The sequence below is a fragment of the Homarus americanus genome, unplaced genomic scaffold (genome assembly GCF_018991925.1).
Source record: "Homarus americanus isolate GMGI-L3 unplaced genomic scaffold, GMGI_Hamer_2.0 scaffold41987, whole genome shotgun sequence".
NCBI classification, from domain to species: domain Eukaryota; kingdom Metazoa; phylum Arthropoda; class Malacostraca; order Decapoda; family Nephropidae; genus Homarus; species Homarus americanus.
Window position 1 is genome coordinate 19,427 of NW_024733684.1, and position 15,574 is coordinate 35,000.

The window sequence follows — 15,574 nt, forward strand, 5'->3', positions numbered from 1 at the left end:
ATTAGGACTTAGGGGGCCCATTAGGACTAGGGACCCATTAGGACTAGGGGCCCATTAGGGGCTAGGGGCCCATTAAGACTGGGTCCCATTAGGACAAGAGGCCCATTAAGACAGGGGCCCATTAGGACTAGGACCCATGGACTAGAGGTCATTAGGCTAGGGCCCGTAAGACTCGGGGGCCTCAGTGCCTGGGGCCCAAGACCGTCAGCTCATCAACATTAAGGCCATCTAGCGAGTAATCTTGGTAATAGTCTCCACCGCAGCTGACATTCCCTAATAGACGTTGATTACACCTGCCTGCCAGACTACCTGATAAATACACTCACCCTTACTCATCCAGGTGTGACTCATGACTCAACTCAACTACTTAACTCAGCCAAAATATCAGTGACAGATATTTTAGAGATATTAAGGTTAGGTTAGGTAACGTTGTTGGGTTGGTTACGTTAGGTTAGTGTTGGGTTGGTATGCTGGGTTGGTGTTACGTTACGTTAGAATATGTTGGGTTATGGGCGGTTGGGTTGGGTTTGCTATGTTACGTTAGGAATATGTTGGTATGCATGGTTTGGGGTTGGGTTAGGGGCATGTTAGAATATGTTGGTATGCATGTGGTTGGGTTGGTACGTTATGTTAGAATATGTTGGTATGCATGGGTTGGGTTGGGTTGGGTTGGTTGCCATGTTACGTTAGAATATGTTGTTGATGCATGGGTTGGGTTGGGCTCAGTTGGTTGGCTAGGTTAGGTTAGGGTTGACTGAACATAAAATCACCATAACACTTCAAAATATTCATCATTATTCATCGTATGTTATTCATCAATCATTATTACATATGTTTTTTAGAGTTAGAAGTGAGGATGAATCATCCTACCACCATAACACTTCAGATATAATATGTAACGACACAACAACCACACCCTGAGTTAACGAGCTGCATGACCCAGTCAAGGAATAGTTCGAGAAGCACTGGACAGCCGCCGACTGCACTGGCTAACCATTACCCCGTAACATGATCCGCAATCGATTTACATCCAGGTCCCCATTACTGCTGGATAGACAGAGGCAAATGGCGTAATGAAACCGCCCATAGTTTCACCCTGCCCGGGGATCGAACCCGGGTCCACTCGCTTGCGAGGCGAGCATGCTGACCATTACACCACAGGTCACCATAACCCACCACTAACCCACCAAGCACCAGTATCCGCAAAGACCACCCAACTCACCAAATGACCCACCCAACCCACCAAACGACCCATCCAACCCACCGCCTCCCCCCAGGTTAAGCCCACCAGACAGTAGTGGTGGTGTCGCAGCTAAAGTCAGATTTACGACTCAGGTAAAAGCTCATTCTGGCGATTTAGGGACAGCTGTTCACCTCTTCAAGCCATTCACAACAGCTAAAACTGACTCAGGTGACTCAACACAGCTAAGACTGACTCAATCGATTCACAACTCAGCTAAGACTGACTCAAGTGACACAGCACAGCTAAGACTGACTCCAGTCGACTCCACAACCAGCTAAGACTGTCCCAAGTGACGCAACACAGCTAAGACTGACTCAAGTGACTGAACACAGCTAAGATTATTACAATTGACTCACAACACAGCAAAGACTGATCTAGCAATTTACAACACAGCTAAGACTGACACAAGGGACTCATAACGCAGCTAAGACTGACTCAGTCGACTCACAACCCAGTTAAGACTGACACAAGGGATCATAACGCAGCTAAGACTGACTCAAGTGACTCACAAGACTAAGACTGACGCGACTAAGTTGACTCCAGGTCCTCGCCTAGGTGGCCTCAGGTGCCGGGGTCTTTACTTGGCTCTAATAGTCTTTATACCCACCTGATTACTTGGCCTCAATATTAGACCAATACCTGTAATTATGTCCAATGGTGCGTGTTATTAGGGGTGGGTGGGATGTGGGTGTGGTGGTGGTGGGTGTGGTGGTGGGTGTGGGTGGTGGGGTGTGGTGGTGGTGGGTGATGGTAGTGGTGGGTGATGGTGGTGGTGATGGTGGTGGTGGGTGATGGTGGTGTGATGGTGGTGGTGGTGGTGGTGGTGGTGGGTGTGGTGGTGGTGGGTGATGGTGGTGGTGGGTGATGGTGGTGGTGGGTGATGGTGGTGGTGGTGGTGATGGTGGTGGGTGATGGTGGTGGTGGTGATGGTGGTGGTGGGTGATGGTGGTGGGTGATGGTGGTGGTGGGTGTGGGTGTGGTGGGTGTGGTGGTGGGTGATGGTGGGTGATGGTGGTGGTGGGTGATGGTGGTGGTGGTGGTGGTGGGGTGTGGTGTGTGGTGGTGGGTGTGGTGGTGGTGGTGGTGGTGGTGGTGGGGTGATGGGTGGTGGGTGATGGTGGTGGGTGATGGTAGTGGTGGGCGATGGTGGTGGGTGATGGTGGTGGTGGGTGATGGTGGTGGTGGGTGATGGTGGTGGTGGGTGATGGTGGGCGATGGTGGTGGGTGATGGTGGTGGGTGGTGGTGGTGGTGGTGGGTGATGGTGGTGGGTGATGGTGGTGGGTGATGGTGGTGGTGGGTGATGGTGGTGGGTGATGGTGGTGGGTGATGGTGGTGGTGGGTGATGGTGGTGGTGGGTGGTGGTGGTGGTGGGTGGTGGTGGTGGGGTGATGGTGGTGGGGGATGGTGGTGGGTGATGGTGGTGGGTGATGGTGGTGGTTGGGTGGTGGGGTGGTGGTGGGTGGGTGGTAGGGATGATGGTAGTGGGTAAGGTAGGGGTGATGGTGGTGGGTGAGGCAGAGGGTGGTGGGTGATGGTAGTGGTGGGTGATGGTAGTGGTGGGTGATGGTGGTGGGTGATGGTGGTGGTGGGTGATGGTGGTGGGTGAGCAACTAAACAATGAATGACACTAACAACAATGGATGAAAATGGATGAAAATGGATGAAGGTTAATAAACAATGTGGTGAAAGTGCATGAGAAATGAATGAAAGCGGATGAACAATAGATGAAAGTGGATGAAAGTTAATAAACAATGGATATAAGTGGATAAACAATGGATGAAAGTGACGAAAATGGATGAAAGTTAATAAACAATGGATATAAGAGGATGAACAATGGATGAAAGTGGATGAACAGATGACCATATATAGACCAAAACCAGGTACATAATTTAACAAACTTCAACAATCAAATTGAAAAGAAAACTGAGCAACACAACATCGACCAAGCAGAGTGTGTGAGCAGAGTGTGTGAGCAGAGTGTGTGTATGTGTGTTTCAGCAGAGTGTGAGCAGAGTGTTTCAGCAGAGTGTGAGCAGAGTGTTTTCAGCAGAGTGTGAGCAGAGTGTGTGAGCAGAGTGTGTGAGCAGAGTGTTTTGTGCAGAGTGTGAGCAGAGTGTTTCAGCAGAGTGTGAGCAGAGTGTTTTGGCAGAGTGTGAGCAGAGTGTTTGTGCAGAGTGTGAGCAGAGTGCCAGCAGAGTGTGTGGGCAGAGTGGGGTGTGGGGGTGGGGTGTGTGTGGGGTGGGGGTGTGTGGTGTTTGGGTGTGTGGGTGTGTGTGAGCAGAGTGTTTCAGCAGAGTGTGTGCGAGAGGCAGCGGGTGTGTGTGGGGTGTTTAAGAGAGTAGAGCAGAGTGTGTTAGCAGTCATTATATATGTGTATAATACCCACAACAAACACGTAAGTCAAACACACACCACACACACACACACACACACTATCGTTAGTCATGTATACATACCGGTACTGGAATCATACATAGAGGTATAGTCATGTATATTGGTATTAATATATTATTGAATTATACATGTACTGTACACACATAATAAAGAATACATCAATAACACCATGTATACACTGCATTAATATATGTAATGGGCGTGAAAATCATACATAATGTACGTATATTATGCTAATGATTTATACATAAAATCATACATATACTACACATATCTAACTTTTACTTTAACCTAACCATTCTACAGGCTAAGGTTAGGTTAGGTTAGGTTAGGTTAGGTTAGGTTAGGCTAGGTTAGGTTGTGGTTAACTACTACAACACAACACCAGCCACATGTAACACTACCACAACACAACACCAGCCACATGTAACACTACCACAACACAACACCAACCACATGTAACACTACCACAACACAACAACACCAGCCACATGTAACACTACCACAACACAACACCAACCACATGTAACACTACCATTAACACAACACCAGCCACATGTAACACTACCACAACACAACACCAGCCACATGTAACACTACCACAACACAACACCAACCACATGTAACACTACCACAACACAACACCAGCCACATGTAACACTACCACAACACAACACCAGCCACATGTAACACTACCACAACACAACACCAGCCACATGTAACACTACCATAACACAACACCAGCCACATGTAACACTCACCACAACACAACACCAGCCACATGTAACACTACCACAACACAACACCAGCCACATGTAACACTACCACATAACACAACACTCAGCCACATGTAACACTACAACACAACACCAGCCACATGTAACACTACCACAACACAACACCAGCCACATGTAACACTACCACAACACAACACCAGCCACATGTACACTACCACAACACAACACCAGCCACATGTAACACTACCACAACACAACACCAGCCACATGTAACACTACCACAACAACACAAATACTCAGCCACATGTAACACTACCACAACACAACACCAGCCACATGTAACACTACCACAAATACAACACCAGCCACATGTAACACTACCACAACACAACACCAGCCACATGTAACACTACCACAACACAACACCAGCCACATGTAACACTACCACAACACAACACCAGCCACATGTAACACACTACCATAACACAACACCGGCCACATGTAACACTACCACAAAACAACACCGGCCACATGTAACACTACCACAACACAACACCAGCCACATGTAACACTACCACAACACAACACCGGCTATATGTAACACTACCACAACACAACACCGGCCACATGTACACTACCACAACACAACACCGGCCACATGTAACACTACCACAACACAACACCAGCCACATGTAACACTCCACAACACAACACCAGCCACATGTAACACTACCACAACACAACACCAGCCACATGTAACACTACCACAACACACAACACCAGCCACATGTAACACTACTCACAACACACCAGCCACATGTAACACTACCACAACACAACACCAGCCATATGTAACACTACCACAACACAACACCAGCCACATGTAACACTACCACAACACAACACCAGCCACATGTAACACTACCACAACACAACACCAGCCACATGTAACACTACCACAACACAACACCAGCCACATGCAACACTACCACAACACAACACCAGCCACATGTAACACTACCACAACACAACACCAAGCTTCTACATGTAACACTACCACAACACAACACCAGCCACATGTAACACTACTACAACACAACACCAGCCACATGTAACACTACCACAACACAACACCAGGCCACATGTAACACTACCACAACACAACACCCGACACATGTAACACTACCACAACACAACACCGGCCACATGTAACACTAACACAACACAACACCAGCCACATGTAACACTACCACAACACAACACCAGCCATGTAACACTACCGAAACACAACACCAGCCACATGTACACTACCACAACACACAACACCAGCCACATGTAACACAGATGAGAGATGTAGACACACACAACACAACACCAGCCATGTACACTACCACAACACAACACCAGCCACATGTAACACTACCACAACACAACACCAGCCATATGTACTACCACAACACAACACCATGCAATCATTTAACACTTGCAACACAACACCAGCCACATGTAACACATGCAACACATGTAACACTACTAATAACACAACACCAGCCACATGTAACACCACAACACCAGCCACATGTAACACTAACACAACACAACACAGCCACATGTAACACTACCACAACACAACACCAGCCACATGTAACACTACCGCAACACAACACCAGCCACATGTAACACCAACACAACACAACACCAGCCACATGTAACACCAACACAACACAACACCAGCCACATGTAACACTACCACAACACAACACCAACCACATGTAACACTACCACAACACAACACCAGCCACATGTAACACTACCACACAACACCAACCACATGTAACACTACCACACAACACCAACCACATGTAACATTACCACAACACAACACCGAGCCACATGTAACACTACCACAACACAACACCAGCCACGTAGCCAACACTACCTGGCTGACCAGCCATATGTACTACCGCAACACAACAGACCACATGTAACACTTCTCCTGACACAACACCGCATACATGTAACACTACCACAACATGGCACCAGCCACATGTAACACTACTCACAACACAGAACCTGCCTGCCTGGCACCCACCCTCCCACGCCGTACATGTAACACTACCACACTGACACCAGCCACATTATAACACTACCACAACCTGTACCAGCCACATGTAACACTCACCACAACACAACACCAGCCACATGTAACACTACCACCAGCACAAGCACAGTACATGTAAACACTGCCACAACACAGCACCAGTACATGTGACACTACCACAACCTGGCACCAGCCGCATGTAACACTACCACAGCACAACACCAGCATGTACTGCAACCTACACCATGACGTAGCCAGCACTACATGACAACACCAGCCACATGTAACACTCACCACAGCCTGACACCGATACGTAGCCAGCACTACCTGACACAGCACCATTACATGTACACTACCACCAGCCCCAATACGTAGCAGCACTACCACAACCCAACACCAGTACATGTAACACTACCAGCCTGACACCAGCCACATGTAACACTACCACAACACAACACCAGCCACTGTAACACTGCCGCAACACAACACCGGTACATGTGACACTGCACAGCACCAGTACAGCACTGCAGCCACATGTAACACTGCCACAACCCAGCAATACATGTAACACTACCACAACCTGGCCAGCCCATGTAACACTACCACAACCTATACCAGCCACATGTAACACTACCTGGACACAACACCAGTACATGTAACACTACTACCTGGCCACCGCTGACCACGTAACACTCCAACACAACACCGGCCATGTACACTACCACAACACAGCACCAGCCACATGTAACACTACCGCCAACACCAGCCACATGTAACTACCACAACACAACACCAGCCACATGTAACACTACCACAACACAACACCAGCCACATGTAACACTACACAACACAACACCAGCCACATGTGACACTACCACAACACAACACCGCCACGCCAGCACTACCACAACACAACACCAGCCACATGTAACACTACCACAACTGACACCAGTACATGTAACACTACCACAACAGCAGCACCAGCACATGTAACACTACCACAACACAACACCAGCCATGTAACACTACCACCACCAACACCAGCCAACACTACCACAACACAACACCAGCCACATGTAACACTACCACAACCTGACACCAACATGTAACACTACCACCACAACACCAGCCATATGTAACACTACCACAACACAACACCAGCCCATGTAACACTACCACCACAACACCGGCCATGTAACACTACACACAACACCAGCCACATGTAACACTACCACAACACAACACACATGTAAACACTACCACAACATGCCACCGGCCACATGTAACACTACCAGCAACACCAGTACATGTAACACTACCACAACATGACCACAGCCATATGTAACACTGCCACAACACAACACCAGCCGTATAACACTACCACTACACAACACCGGCCATGTAACCTCACCACACAACACCAGCCACATGTAACACTACCACAACACAACCAGCCCGTGTCACTACCACAACAGCAACACCAGCCACCAACACTACCACAACACCAACACATGTGCACTACCACCAGCACAATACATGTAACACTACCACAACCTGACAATACATGTAACCACCAGCCTGGCCCCTGTACATGCTTTACCACCAGCCACATATAACACTACCACAACGCAACACCAGCCCGTGTAACACTACCACAACGACACGCCAATAGCTTCTACACCACAACACCAGCCACATGTAACACTACCACAACACAACACCAGCCACATGTAACACTACCACAACACAACACCAGTCACATGTAACACTACACAACACAACACCGCCACATGTAACACTACCACAAACAGGCCCGCCAGCATGTAACACTACCACAACCCGGCCACCAATGTATGCACTACCACAACACAACGCCACATGTAACACTACCACAACACCATACACATGTACTACCACAACACAACACCAGCCACATGTACTACCACAACACCAGCACATGTAACACTACCACAACACAACACCAGCATGTAACACTGCTACACAACACCAGCCATGTAACACTACCCAACACAGCACCAGCCACGTAACACTACCACAACACAACCCAGCCAAACACTACAACATAACACCGGCCACGTAACACTACCACAGCCCACCAACATGTAACACTACCACAACACCAGCCACATGTAACACTTTCACCACAACACCAGCCACGTCACACTGCCTGACACCAGCCATGTAACCACAACACAACACCAGCCACATGTAACACTACCACACCAGCAACCACATGTAACACCACCAGCCACATGCCTCTACCCACAACACAACACCAGCCACATGTACTACCACACAACACCAGCCACTCTCCCTCTTACCTACCAGCCCCTTCCCACTGACTTAGTAGAAGAATTTGAAGTAGCAAAACGCCTGGACAAACTAAAATTAAAACAACTCTCCCACCCCCATTGACTTACCAATGAAACTTTAAAGAGTTCTCCCCAGACTTGCTAAACCTATGCTCCATCATCAATGCTTCTCTCAGTCAAGCCAGATGCCCAGCTGACTGGAAGACCTCTTATGTATCACCAGTGCCCAAGTCAACCAGCCCACAATCGCTATCAGCTACGACCTATTGCAATCACCCCAATACCCAGCCTAATCTGTCAAAGTTTTGTGTTCGACTGGGCTTATGCTGATATGCAGAGTCGTAGACCCTCAGCAATTTGGCAACATTTCCTCACCACTCACTGTCTTGTCAGCTTTCTCGATTACATACAGTATGCCGCCATCTCGAAACGAAAACGTCTGTAGCTGTCGCCTTCATTGATTTCACTAAAGCGTTCGAACCTAGTCGACCACAATATAATCATATAAGCTTATTTTCGGGCTTCGGAAGTCTTATACCATAACACAGACTTCCTCAGTGACCGACTGGCTGTACGCTTCCGAGGGGCTGTCTCCACCTTTCAGTCACTCACCTGTGGCGTCCCCAAGGCACCAAGATGGGACCACTCTGCTTCCTTATGCTCATCAGTGATGCCCTAAGAGAAACCCTGCTCGCTGGAAATATGTCGACGACTCCACTTGAGATCGCGTCAACAATTCTGCTCCCAACTATACCGCCCTTCAGGATTTATTGAACAGTCTCCATGGCACCAACAACCATGTCACCATCAACCATACCAAGACCATGGTTATGCATCAACCTCTCCTCCGACATTGTCCACCTCCTTCCATTACTCTGGGTCGAAACTCCGGTTGTAGATTCACAAGCTCCTCAGCGTCTGCAGACAACAAACTAATTGAAACCACACGTCAGTGAAGTTATCAAATCCTCCAGTTTCCGTCTCCACCTCCTCCGCCGACTCAGGTCCTCGGAGTTCCTGCACGGCTCCTCAGTGTTTAACATTCATACTTCCCAAGCTCACCTATGCCTCCCCCACCTGGTCTTCCTCCTAAATGCCCAACGTAAACACCTAAAAAGTGCAAGAGGGCATGCAATTATTCTCCTTCCTACTTCACATATCAAAGCGCTCAACACACTGACCCTTTTGACTCTCACTGACCATCACGACCCTCATCTGCAAATTTGGTAAGCTTCTACACCATCCTCGACACCGCTCCTACTACCTGAGATCCCTGGCCGAGTTGCTGTTCGACACCACAACCGCATCCAGCCCATACGTGCACGAACTGGTCGCTATAAGAACAGCCCAGTCCCAACCATTGTAAAAATTAATAACGTAATAAACCAGTGTATTCACTCCCAGTAAACACTACTCCTGCACTGTCACTATGTTGAAATGAACTGTAGTTGAGCTTTTCCCCATCTAGTTATTATGTCTTATTTGTGTCACTTATGTTACTTGTATATTATTGTAATTCGAAACCCATTCCCCAAATATGTAACTGTATATTTTCAGCCTTCTGGCTCTTAAGCTCTTTCAATAAACCGTTAATTATTATTATTATTATTATTCTTATGTAACACTACCATAACACAACACCAACCACATGTAACACTACCACAACACAACACCAGCCACATGTAACACTACCACAACACCAGTCAAGGATACACTTTATCTACACAATATCAAGAACGAGGAAGACAAAATAAAAACAACAATGGCAAAAACAAGGTGCGGGGAAAACAAGAACAAAAACAACAACAATAATAAGGTGCAGACGAGAGGAAGACAAAATAAAACAATGACAACAAGAACAATAAGGTGCAGACGACAGGTTAGGACAACAACAACCCACAAGAACAACATAGAGACGACACACTATAACAACACACACACGACACTATAACAACAACATACACACAACACACTATAACAACAACAAACAGACGATACACTATAACAACATACACACGGCACACTATAATAACAACATACACACGACACACTATAACAACAACACACACACGACACTATAACTACAACCTACACACGACACACTATAACAACACACAGACGATACACTATAACAACATAAACACGACACAATATAACAACATACACACGACACACTATAACAACAACATAAACACGACACACTATAACAACATACACGACACACTATAACAACATACACACGACACATAACAACCAACACACGACACACTATAACACACAGACGATACACTATAACAACATACACACGACACACTATAACAACATACACGACACTATAACATACACGACACACTATAACAACATACACACGACACACTATAACACACAGACGATACACTATAACAACATACACGACACACTATAACAACATACACGACACTATAACAACAACGTAAACACGACACACTATAACAACATACACACGACACACTATAACAACATACACACGACACTATAACAACAACATAAACGACACACTATAACAACATACACACGACACACTATAACAACATACACACGACCTATAACAACAACATAAACACGATACACTATAACAACATACACACGACACACTATAACAACACACACACGACACACTATAACAACACACACGACACACTATAACACACAGACGATACACTATAACAACATACACCGACACACTATAACAACAACATAAACACGACACACTATAACAACAATACACGACACACTATAACAACACACACGACACACTATAACAACACACGACACACTATAACACACAGACGATACACTAAAAACAACACACGACACACTATAAAACCAACATAAACACGACACACTATAACAACATACACACGACACACTATAACAACCTCACGACACACTATAACACACAGACGATACACTATAACAACATACACGACACACTATAACAACATACACACGACACTATAACAACAACATAAACACGATACACTATAACATACACGACACACTATAACAGCACACACGACACACTATAACAACATACGACACACTATAACACACAGACGATACACTAAAACAACATACACGACACACTATAAAACAACATAAACACGACACACTATAACAACATACACACGACACACTATAACAACCTACACACGACACACTATAACACACAGACGATACACTATAACAACATACACACGACACACTATAACAACAAATACACGACACACTATAACAACATAAACACGACACACTATAACAACAACATAAACACACTCATAACAACATACACACGACACACTATAACAACCTACACACGACACACTATAACACACAGACGATACACTATAACAACATACACGACACACTATAACAACATACACGACACACTATAACAACATACACACGATACTATAACAACATACACGACACACTATAACCATACACACGACACACTATAACAACATACACGACACTATAACAACATACACGACACACTATAACAACATACACAGACGATACACTATAACAACACACAGACGATACACTATAACATACACGACACACTATAACAACACACACACGACACACTATAACAACATACACAGACGATACACTATAACAACACACAGACGATACACTATAACAACATACACGACACACTATAAACAACACACACGACACACTATAACAACACACAGGCAGGCACACTATAACAACATACACACGACACACTATAACAACATACACAGACGATACACTATAACAACACACAGACGATACACTATAACAACATACACACGACACACTATAACAACACGACACACTATAACAACACACAGACGACACACTATAACAACATACACGACACGCACAACAACATACACAGACGATACACTATAACAACAAACAGACGATACACTATAACAACATACACGACACACTATAACAACACACACACGACACACTATAACACACAGACGATACACTATAACAACATACACACGACACACTATAACACACAGACGATACACTATAACAACACACAGACGATACACTATAACAACACACACGACACACTATAACAACATACACACGACACACTATAACAACAACATACACACGACACACTATAACACACAGACGATACACTATAACAACAACATACACACGACACACTATAACATTACAGACGATACACTATAACAACACACACACGACACACTATAACAACATACACACGACATTACTATAACAACAACATACACGATAACAACACACTATAATAAGACACAGACGATAAACTATAACAACATAATCCCCCACAACATAAAAATGAAGAATTTATAAAGAGGAGCCGCGGCAGCTTAAGGTCACATTTATATTTAGTCTCACTGAACCACTAGTACCAGGTGTTAGGTTAAGTTAGGTTTAGGCTAGGCTAGGTTGGATCTCTCTCTCTCTCTCTCTCTCTCTCTCTCTCTCTCTCTCTCTCTCTCTCACACACACACCACTACATGACTCGGCGAACCCATCATACTATTATTTCCTCATCTGCCTTAAGTCAACTTACCGGGCCTCCAACTCTGAGTGTGTGGAGGAAGAGAGAGTGTGTGGGGAGGAGAAGTGTGGAAAGGCTAGAGTGTGTGGAGGAGGCGAGAGTGTGTGGAGGAGGCTAGTGTGTGGAGGAGGCTAGAGTGTGTGGAGGGAGCTAGAGTGTGTGGGGAAGCTAAGTGTGGTGGAGGGGCTGTGTGGAGGCTAGAGTGTGTGGAGGAGGCTAGAGTGTGGTGGAGGCTAGGTGTGTGGGGGGAGAGCTAGAGTGTGTGGGGGGGCTAGAGTGTGTGGTGGAAGCTGAGTGTGTGGGGGCTGTGTGTGTGGTGGAGGAGAGGGGTGTGTGGTGAGGCTAGAGTGTGTGGGGGCATTAGTGTGTGGTGGAGGACTAGTGTGTGGGGAAGAGGCTAAGTGTGTGGTGGAGGACTAAGTGTGTGTGGAGAGACTAGAGAGTGTGTGGTGGAGAGACTAGAGTGTGTGTGAGGAGGCTAGGTGTGTGGAGGAGGCTAAGTGTGTGGTGGAGAAGAGAGAGTGTGTGGTGGGCTAAAGTGTGTGGGGCTAGTGTGGTGGAGGTGTGTGGGGGAGACTAGGTGTGTGGTGGAGGACCAGTGTGTGGGGAGAACAAGTGTGTGTGGTGGAGGACTTAGAGTGTTGAAACTCTCTGTCTTTAGTTGTTTTCATTCACGTATAAAAAAATAACTATTACAATTTACAAACACAACACCGAGCCAACGTAAATAGCTTCTAAGTGAGGGGTGAGGAGAGGGGGGAGGAGAGGGAGGAAGAAGGAAGGAGGGATTGATTAAAACCAGGAGGGAGGGAAGAGGAGGTGAGGGAGATGAGATTGATGTTGTGTGAGAGATGAGGAGGATTGATGTTTGGAGTGAGAAGATGAGGAGAGTTGATGTTTAGTGTGAGAGGCAGGGATTGATGTTTGGAGTGTGAGGAAGATGAGATTGATGTTTAGTGTGAGGAAATGAGGAGAGTTGATGTTGTGTGAGGGAGATGAGGAGAGTTGATGTTTAGTGTGAGGAAATAGGAGAGTTGATGTATAGTGTGAGGGAGATGAGGATGATGTATAGTGTGAGAGAGATGAGGAGAGTTGATGTTGTGTGAGGGAAGATGAGGAGTTGATGTATAGTGTGAGATGAGGAGAGTTGATGTATAGTGTGAGGGAAGATGAGGGTTGATGTATAGTGTGAGGAGAGATGAGGGGAGTTGATGTATAGTGTGAGGGGAGGGGTGTGTTTGTGGGGGGATGAGGAGAGTTGATGTTTAGTGTGAGGGAGGATGAGGGAAGTTGATGTTTAGTGTGAGGAAATGAGGAGAGTTGATGTTTAGTGTGAGGAAATGAGGAGGATTGATGTTTAGTGTGAAGATGAGGAGAGTTGATGTTTAGTGTGAGGGAAGATGAGGGAGAGTTGATGTTTAGTGTGAGGAGAGATGAGGAGAGTTGATGTTTGGTGTGAGGGGAATGAGGAGTTGATGTGTGTGAGAATGAGGGAGAGTTGATGTTTTGTGTGGAGGGAGAGATGAGGGGGTTGATGTATAGTGTGAGGGGAGATGAGGGGAGAGTTGATGTTTAGTGTGAGGGAGAGATGAGGGAGAGTTTTTGATGTGTAGGAGGAGAGATGAGGAGAGTTGATGTATAGTGAGGGAGAGATGAGGAGAGTTTGTAAGGGAGAGATGAGGGAGAGCTGGAGGCTTGAAGTGTGGAGGGAGAGATGAGGAGAGTTGATGTATAGTGTGAGGAGAGATGAGGAGAGTTGATGTGTTTAGTGTGAGGAGAGATGAGGGAGAGTTGATGTTTAGTGAGGGAGAGATGAGGAGAGTTGATGTTTAGTGTGAGGAGAGATGAGAGAGTTGATGTTTAGTGTGAGGGAGAGATGAGGGAGAGTTGATGTTTAGTGTGAGGGAGGAGAGATGAGGGAGAGTTGATGTTTAGTGTGAGAGGAGAGATGAGGGGAGTTGGATGTTTAGTGTGAGGGAGAGATGAGGGAGAGTTGGATGTTTAGTGTGAGGAGAGATGAGGGAGATTGATGTTGTGTGGGGGAGAGATGAGGGAGATTGATGTGTGTGGAGGGGAGAGATGAGGGAGAGTTGATGTTTAGTGGAGGGAGAGATGAGGAGAGTTGATGTTAAGTGAGGGAGAGATGAGGGGAGAGTTGATGTTTA

At 46.2% G+C, this 15,574-nt stretch overlaps 1 non-coding gene across 1 annotated transcript; it reads right to left on the reverse strand.

The window, feature by feature from the left end:
* Positions 1 to 1,090: 1,090 nt before the first annotated feature.
* Positions 1,091 to 1,165, reverse strand: Trnaa-cgc. The gene has a single exon. It is a non-coding gene; the product is annotated as a tRNA-Ala (tRNA).
* Between the last annotated feature and the right edge of the window lie 14,409 nt (positions 1,166 to 15,574).